This window comes from Gossypium raimondii, chromosome 2, assembly GCF_025698545.1.
Source record: "Gossypium raimondii isolate GPD5lz chromosome 2, ASM2569854v1, whole genome shotgun sequence".
In the NCBI taxonomy this organism is placed as follows: domain Eukaryota; kingdom Viridiplantae; phylum Streptophyta; class Magnoliopsida; order Malvales; family Malvaceae; genus Gossypium; species Gossypium raimondii.
Window position 1 is genome coordinate 35160852 of NC_068566.1, and position 9652 is coordinate 35170503.

General features: G+C 30.2%; 1 long non-coding RNA gene across 1 annotated transcript; it reads right to left on the reverse strand.

Annotated features, from left to right (window-relative positions):
• Positions 1–2778: 2778 nt before the first annotated feature.
• On the reverse strand, positions 2779–5185 carry LOC105788512 (uncharacterized). The gene is made up of 2 exons (XR_008193422.1): positions 3607–5185; positions 2779–3459 (listed from the first exon to the last, which is right to left on the reverse strand). It is a non-coding gene; the product is annotated as an uncharacterized LOC105788512 (long non-coding RNA).
• Between the last annotated feature and the right edge of the window lie 4467 nt (positions 5186–9652).

Sequence of the window (9652 nt, forward strand, 5' to 3'; positions counted from 1 at the left end):
ATTTCCCTTCATGCCCTCGAACAAGAGATTATCTCTCCCATAAATCAGGCTACCCTTGAAAGTTTTGTAGGAAGGGGACAAAAAACACAGCAATAACATAGCTTGATCCTCGTCAGTGATATCTACATCCAGATTCTTTAGGTCGTTGAGAAGGATAATAAACTCACTTGTGTGAGCCGTAATAAACTCACATTCGACCATCATGAACGTGTAGAGACGTTTTAACACTAACCTGTTGGTCAGAGATTTCTTCATGTATAAGGCTTTTAGTTTTCTCCATAGCGCGGACGTTGTTTTCTCCAATAATACCTCCTATAACACATTATTTGTAAGGCATAGTTGAATTGCATATAGAGCTTTTTCATCAAGCTCTGCATTCTGACTAGTCTGCATCCGCGGGTTCCTTCCTTGTAACAACCTTTTTTAGACCATTCTGGACTAGTATTGTTGTCAGACGAACTTGCCATAAACTAAAAATTTGCGATTCCATCGAACTTTTTAATGTCGAACCTTGTTGCTTCCATCTCTGGATGGATTGAATGCGGAAATTGAACCAAGTTTTGATAGCAATTTGTTGGGATAAACTTGTGTAAGCAACGAACAAGAATTATAACAAATAAATTGAAAAGATCAAACACACAATATTTTACGTGGAAAAAAATCCTCTGAAGAGAATATAAAACCACGGGCAAAATGAGATTTCACTAATAAGAGAAAAGCACAAGATGGAGAGAGTCAAAACAAAGATAATTTGAAACCCCAGAAGAAAACCTTTCAAACTAAAACACATAATTCTCTCTCATTTGTGTTATTTTCTATTCTTTAAACCTAGGGTAACTAAGGTTTGTTTATAGGTTGAAATTTGTAGCTTTCATGTCTAGAATATTCTTAGGTTAATCAGAGTTTAAGTGGGAAACCAAAACAGAGTTTAACTGAGAGAAGAAACCTAGAAAACTTAAAGAACACATCGTCACATCATGACGTAGATTCATGTCATTGTGACGAGGAAGTGTCGCGTCGTTGGGACAAAAACTTTCTTCTTGTTGTGACGTCGACTGCTCATCGTGACATCGAGTTTTATTTCGTCGAGATGCCACTTCCTATTTTGTCTACAATGTGAAACATACTCCATATTTTTATATACATATATCAATTTTTCTTTTAAATATCAATTTGTAAAAATAATTGATCTACAGTGATATATTTATACATACTAATATCAATATGTATTATTACTAATAAAAAAATCAATACATCCATAAGAAGGGCAATGATTACCTTGCTTTAATATCAATGGGTATAATGATTTTGATTTCAATAGGCAGGCTGATGGCAGCAGGGAGCCATATCGAATCTCAATGGTTATAAAAGAATTTTTGAATAAAACAAAAGCAATTTTTTATTATTAAAATTGAAGCTATTAGATGATATATAGTTACAAAACTAACGCCAAGGCAGTCATTTTCATAGCAAGGTAGGTCCCTATCAAGTCACGACAACGTAGCCATTATTACCCAAATTGAAATTCCTGCTACCCTTTCATTATTCTCATATCTATTAAACCTAGTGGAACTTATATAATTAAATTCTGTAATTTAAAGCTTAAAATCCAACAGTAATTGAAATCGAAACCTTTTCTAACAATAATTAAAAATAACAAACATGTATGTTAAAAAATTGAAATTAAAAATCAGATTAAACTCGTGCAATATTTGAACTAAATTTTATATACAAACTCAATTTATTCAATAACTCAAAAATCAAACCAAACCCAAATAATATTAAAAACAGTAAAATTTGTCGTTTTGATCATGGTAAAGACTATTTATTCCACGAACACAAATTTAAAAACTATGCATGTTCACACACATAGATTGCGATCATAATTATAATTAGGGTGACAAATGGTTGTGTTTTGAAAGGTAGTTAAAATTCTTTTTAAATATCTATTTTATACAAATTTAAGCTGTGTTATCACTTTCTACCTTCACTATTGTGTAAAAAAACCTAAATTCTAGTGGTTTGATTTCTCTTATCTAAATTTGTAAATGTAATAATCAAAAATAATTTATTATTACACCTGAAAACATGTTAACAAATAATTTTTATATTTATATGCACATATTACTTTAAACTCAAATTCATTTATATGGTAAGCAGTAATTTCTAGAAAAACAAAGTCACTTTTTATTTTTACCTATTTCTGTAAATTTTCTTTTACATGGTGACTAAATAATTGTGCCCTAAAATTAGGCCTTGGTGTTAAAAAAATACCCAAACTCAGAACTTACACAAATGGCACCTGGAAAAAAGAGTGGAGTGAGAGCCATTTGCCATTATATATAAGCTTAATATAATTTATTTATATAATCGACCTTAAAAATTGACCAATAAATTTAAGTTTTGAAACTCAATGTCTGCTATTGATATCCATATCCGCACACTTCAACATTTTACTAAGGTTTTGTTTACCATTCTTTTCAACCCAAATTATGCTTTCTAAATAATAATAATAATAATAATAATAATAATAGTTAACAAGTAACTTTTCGAACCAACCTTACTTTAAAATGAGATTTAACTTTTGAAAAAACAATACTTTTTAATGAAATTAACTTTTTAATTCTCTTAAGTTTTTTATGAAATAAACATTTTTTCATAAAAATACTTTTTTAATACAATAGTAATCGTTTATTAATTTTTTAAAAACACCTTTTAAAAGTATTTTTCCACCTAAACTAACCATGAATAAATCACACAGCGCATATCAAATCTCAGTGACAAAATGAAAAGGGATTCCCTTTCTTTTCCCATTGGAATGACGTTAGAATATCAAGTACAACAGGTGCAAAAAAATTACAACCTAACAATGAATAAGATAAGACAACAATAAAAGAATATACTCACCTTGCATATGTTCCCTCTGGAATTCTTTCCTTCTCTTTTGGAGCTCATACCCACGCTCCCATAACTTACGTTACTCAGACTCTTCGTTTTTCTAATAGTTAGTGTTAAGATAAAATCCTTAAGAACCCTCCAAAAAAACAAAAGAGTAATACTTACTTCGGCCGTATACCCATATCTAACACACATGACAATCCGAGTAACAAGACCCACCCTTTTTGGTTGGTACTTGGTAAAACTAGAAGCCCAAGGAAGGTATTTAACTTGATTTGATTTCCATTATAGGTTTGATAGATAGGATTTTGACACCAGATTCCATTTGTTCACATGAAAACAGCAGATTCTTTCACAACTTGCTAGCTGTACCAGTAGTTTTCCCTCACTTTCACGCCGCAATGACGAAGATGTGTCCCCCCACTTAGTAACTTCATTTCATCAGATAACTTTTTCTACAAAGAAACAAACTTTTTTGGGTTTTGACTTCATCATGCTCAGGGAAAATGACACAAATGGCTGCAAATTAATTGCCTATTACTCCCCGGTAAAGTTCCACTACTGCAAAACACACATTTGCAAAAAAAAAGAAAAAAGGGTATGTTATCCATTTTGGTTTAAATTGAATGGGTATCTAGATACGTATATCCAAAATACATGGAAATTTTTTAAAAAGTTCAACTTATCTATACGAGACACATAACTCACTTTGGAGTACAAGTAGGTGAATGTTCAACTATTTGTAACCTAGGAGGGAAGCCTGACCGGCGTTTGGAGTTTAGACCACCGGGAGAATCTCATGTCATAGAAACTTTCAGTCATCATCAGAATTTTTACAACATTATGAACTACCAAAGCAGCGCACACCAGCTCATGATCTAAACATTGCTAATCTATAAAACCATGATGAATGCAACTAAAATAAACAATCAAACGAAACAATCCACATTCAATTCTATATACCATAAATGGCAAAACATCCAGGAGGAAACTCCATCAATCCCTTTCTTACTTAAGAACCTTAACAATAAATACCAAGCTCAAAAGCAATTATGGATACTTACACAAATCCAAGAAGAAAATAAACAATAATATGTAACTCTGAATCTGGTAACTAACCAACAAAAATAATTTGGTTATAAGTGTTTCAAATGTAAAAAATATATATATACAAAACTAACACAAGATCAAGAACATTATTAGACAAATTTTCCTACCATACAATCACTAAGAACATCCCCAACCCATATTTAAAATTTATGTTGCCCGAACTCGGATCGTCGAATTCAGAAATCCAAGACCGGTTTTCACATTTTGCTAGAGAATTTACCTACAATACCAATTTCCGAATGAGTAAGAAAAATAAAAAGTTAATAGGCAATAAAATTAGTTTTGGAACTAAATCACCGATTAACAAGGAAATCAAAAGGCAGCCAATGGATTTCAATCTCATACCAAGTTTGGCTATATTTATTCATCCACTATTCAATTAAAAAAATCAAAGCATAATGAATTTAGCATAAATTTTAGGGGAAAAAATAGTGATTAAATAGTTGCAACTTTTATTTGAAAAATAATCAGTAACCAGGTAGGGTCGACAACTGGGAAACGATAACGTAGCCCCTTCCGCTTCACTGCAGCCACCAAACATTACGCCATTAATTGTTAGTCTTAGTAAAATCTTTAAAAAAAAAAACAAAGAAAAAAAACACTCTAAAAGGTAATATATACAGAAGTAATGGAAAATAAAAATTTACTCATTATATCAAGATCTATAGTTTAAGAAAAAAAAAAGAATTTCTGCAACCAAAAAAACAGATTTTGTTAATAACTACCATAAAACTTCATGGAAAAAATTACTTTAAAAAAGTTCTATAAAATAAAATAAAAGAGAGTTAAGGCGCTGGATGCAGAGGTTTATCGATCGATTCATGTATTTGTGTTATTCTCACAACAAAATTCTCAGGAAGAGATCGATGAACCGCTGCCTCCAGTGTCTTTACCCCTTTTTTTTTAAATAATAACGCTAAAAATTTTCCATGCTCTCATAAAAAAAAATAAAGAATCGACAGAAAGAAAATACAAATCTAACAGATCTAAACTAACTAAGAGAAAATAAAAACCTCGCAATGTATTATACGAATAAAAGAACTGCAAAAAAGAAACAATTCCAAGAAAAAAACAAATCTAATTGTAGTCTCGCCATTGCCGTACGCTCTCTCTCGCGCTCTCTTTTCCTTTTTTTTAAAGAACTTTTTTAAATAAATTATTATTATTTTCAGTTAAAAAACAGGAGATTTTATGGATTCACGATTTTAGCCCTGTTGGCAATGAGTTTAATCATTGGAGTGTGCCGGGGGCAAAGGAGGGTAAGGAAGGACCGCACAGAAAGTAAAGAAATAACATATTAGGATTATGACGTGGCTAAATATGATTTGTTTGTCCTTTAATAAATTAAAGTTTTGATCTTTTACCGCACTTTCCGTTCTTATTTTTCTTTCTCGTACCGAGTCAAAGTTGTACACGTGTTTGATTCCCTCATTTGTTCTAACATAAGCCGTATAGGAAAAAGGCTCAATTTTATCTTACGAGAAAAAGATAAGATTTTCTTCGATATATATTATCAATAATATTTCGAAAACAATTATTGACAATAAAACCATTTTCACAGTACTTTTATAGAGAGTTAATTTATTGTTGGTAGAGTTAAAATTTTATCATGTGCCTTTTATATATGTATTTATTTATTTTTAAAATATTATTTGATACATTAGACTAGTTTTTAGACTTCAAAGACAATTATATTATAGGATGTAAAAATATTTTAACAATTAATTGTATAAATAAATGTGATATTTGTCACATTCTCAATTTTTTGTGAGTCTAAAATTGTCATAAGTCCAACCTTGCTAGTGGAATCTAAAATTTTCACTGTTATATGATGGTAGATATAGGATACGAGTAAAAATAAATTTTATGCAAAAAAAATATATATATATATATATATATAAAATAAAAACAAAACATTAATTGAGAAAAGTAAAGTTGAGGATTTGAATACTTGATGTCTTATGTTAAATTCTTACTATTTGTATATCTAACTTTGGTTTAAATTGTTTTTTTATGAAAGGCAAAAACATTTTATAATAATATTTTGATTCTCTTAATAAATTTTTTGTCGGTTAACATATAATATCAATTTCGTAAAACATTTTATATCCATGTCATATATATAAGTAATTATTTCTCTGAAAATAAAAACAACAATAAGAAGACATAAATACTTGTATAGGTTCAGGCAAATATAAATAAAACTTTGAGTTTCCTGGTTACAAGTGATATCTTTTGAGTACCACTTTTTTTTTGTGGAATAGACTGGGTTGGTGGTAGGGGTGAGCATTCGATCGAATCGAATCGAATTGAATCGAATCGAAAATTTTCGAGTTAATCGAGTTTTCGAATATCATTTTATCATCCTAACTTTATTTGAAGTTTTCTCGAATCGAGTCGAGTGAGATAGAATTCGAATCGAATCGAATCGAATCGAATATATTTGTTCGAGTTAAATTTTAAAAAATAATTTTGGGTCCTTGTAACCATGGTCACCCATCGTAATAAAATTTGACCACCTTAATCAAATTTTTTATTAACTTTTATCACCTCATAATTTATTTATTTATTTTTTATATACTGGTTAGCTTCTTTGCTTGCTTAGTTGTTTCAATTATCTTCAGATTCTTGTCACTATGTATTTTGGAATTAAAAATATATTAAATGTAAAAATATGATTTTTAATAAAAGTTATTTTAAAATAAAATGTGAAATTGATACCAATATAAAATTTTAACATGAATATTTTATGGCATAATTAAACTTAGTGATTTTTTTTAGGAATTTTGATTTTTTCTTTGAGAGTAAAGGGTGAGAAGTAAAAGTTTAGGGGAAAATAAAAGTTTTGGGGAATAAAAGTTTGAGGAAAGTAAATAGGGAGTAAAATTTTGGAGGAAAATATTAAAAAAATTGGATGGGGAGGGTTTGGGGTAGATGGGAGGTGGGATGGGAAGAGAATAAAAGTTTTAGGGGAAAAGTGGGAGGGAGTAGAAATTTTGGGGGAAAATAAAAGGCTTTGAGGGTTTTTGAGAGTAAAATTTTGAGAAAAAGTAAATGGGAGAGTAAAATTTTGATGGGAAATAGATTTTGGGTAGATTGGGGGGTTGGGAGGGGAGGGGAGTAAAAGTTTTTGGGGGAAGTGGGAAGGAGAAAAAGTTTTGAGGGGAAAAAAAAGGTTTGGGAGTTTAGGGTAACAATGTAAAATATTATAGTTTGATATTCGAATTATTCGAATTATTCGAGTTATTCGAATTCGAAAACTCAACTCGATTCGAACTCGAAATTCGAAAAAAAATTCGAGTTGATTCGAATAACTCGATTAACTCGAATAACTCGATTCGTTTAACTCGAAATTCGAAATTTTTTTTCGATTTTTTCAAGTCGAATCGAGTTTTGCTCACCCCTAGTTGGTGGGTTGCAAAAATGCTTTCTTTAATGTGCAGAGTTACTTTGGCTAAATCGATGGTGATGTGTATACTCAACTATGTCATGCAATCTGCTTTAATTTAAGTCAAATTCACATACATTTGTTTATCCATGGGCCGGGATAAGTAGGTTTATCCGTTAATACTTACAAAGGTTCTTGAGCTCACACGTTAGTTGTTTAAAATGTGTACGCAAAGGACCTTATTTGAGAAGCTTGAAGCTTTGTTCAGGAGCATCACATCACCCACCAAGTTTTTAAGGTTGTTCTTTAATTATTAAAGGCTATTTATATAGGTTATTGGCATGTACATAGAGATTTAGACTATCATAAGTGTTTATAAGTGCATGGATTTGTAAAATCAAGTGTTGTTTGTAAACTCCTTAAAAAGTTAAGACAAGTTTTTTAATTATAAATTGGTTTGAACATGTTTATGATTTGGAATTATGTTTAAATATGATTTAGAATGTTTTTAAATGCTTTGGACCATGAGATATGATTTGATGGTATTTAAGGATGTTTTATAGTATTTTTGAAGTGTTTTGGGGGCACTTAGTGAGTGATGTCGAGACCACGAAGTTGCAACGTCGTTACTACGAAGCCCAACATCATGGCTTTACACTTCACCTCATCATGCCTCGTTAAATCAGTGAGTCACTTTGCAAAATCAAATGTTCCTCGTCGCGATATCATGTGCCCCTGTAGTAGCCTTGTACTTTTTCAAGTTGTTTTGACCTTTCGAGGCCCGTTTGGATTCCAATCAACTTTAAATAAATTCTTAATGATTTTAAAATGTTTTTAATATTTTCAATTCATCTAAAACATGTTTTAATTATTTTACAAATAATTCTTAAACAGATCCAAAATTTTTTACTCATACATGCTTCGGTGGCACCTCCCATCTGTAGCGATTGCCTAGAACGAGTGAGGGGTGTTACATATCTTCTAGTTCACATTAGTTAAATTCATATTCTTTTGATAAACTACAAGATGCTTTCAGTGAGTTAGTATTTCAATTTGAGACTATGAATTTCAAATACAAGAAAATGATTTCAAATTTAAAAGTTGAAAAAAAATTTCTTTTGAAAACAAAAATTGAATTGGAAAGCCAAAATGAAAAATTTAAATAGATTTTGAGGTTTCGCTGGTATCAAAAGCTCATCAAAGCTACAATTATACCAATTATGAAGAGCATAAGAAATTCATACAAGGCATACTTCATTGAATGAGAAAAACATAAGAGCAAATAAGATTCGTTTCATTCGACCTGCATACTAATCATCACATATTATCATCATGCTTAAATGAAACTTCTATAAAGCATAAGGCATGGCAATGGCATCCAATCATTAATAAAGCAAGGTGAGCAAATGATGGATACCAATGTGAGTGGGCTATGATGGAGGTGATTATGATATAGGTTAAAATTGTGCCTATAGTCCTTGTACTTTTCAAAAATTAGGAAATTAGTCCTTACACTTGTATTTCTAGGAGTTTAGTCCCTCTACTTTTCAAATTTTAAAATTCAAGTCGAACTACTAACACTATTAATTTCTTTTTGGTTAAATTTGTTGCTGTGGCATTTTGAAATTAAAAAAAACTCACTTGGTAGCCATGTAATTAAAAAAGAAGTTGTAATTAACTTTGAATTTAACAAAAAAATTAACAATTATACTTGAATTTTGAATTTTGAATTTTGAAAAGTAGAGGATTAAATTCATGGAGATACAAGTACATGGACTAATTTCCTAATTTTGAAAAGTACAAGGACTATAGGTATATTTTAACCTATGACATATTAGTACAAATCATATTTTTAATTTAAAGCACAAAATATGTCATGACAAAGGTATCTTAGGATATACCAAGTAATAGCAAGATCTTGATAAGGAGTCCTAAATCCTAAGTCTAGTTCTAAAACTAGTTCTAAATGTTAATTCTAAGACTAATTCTAAGACTAAGCATATTCAAGTACCTTATACATAACTTAAGGTAATTGGGTAGTTAGAGCTTAAGTGAAGATTTTAAGAACTTTATACTTTGTAAAATTAATAAATTGGTTGCCTAAAGATGTTTTGTTTCTAAGCATGATTTTGGATTGATAAAAATGGAAAATGTGAACATTGTCATTTCCATGGTCATACATTACATACTTGTCTAATAAATCCTCACAATTATACTATACTCCCAAGTGCAAAAGCAATCTTGAAACAACAATTA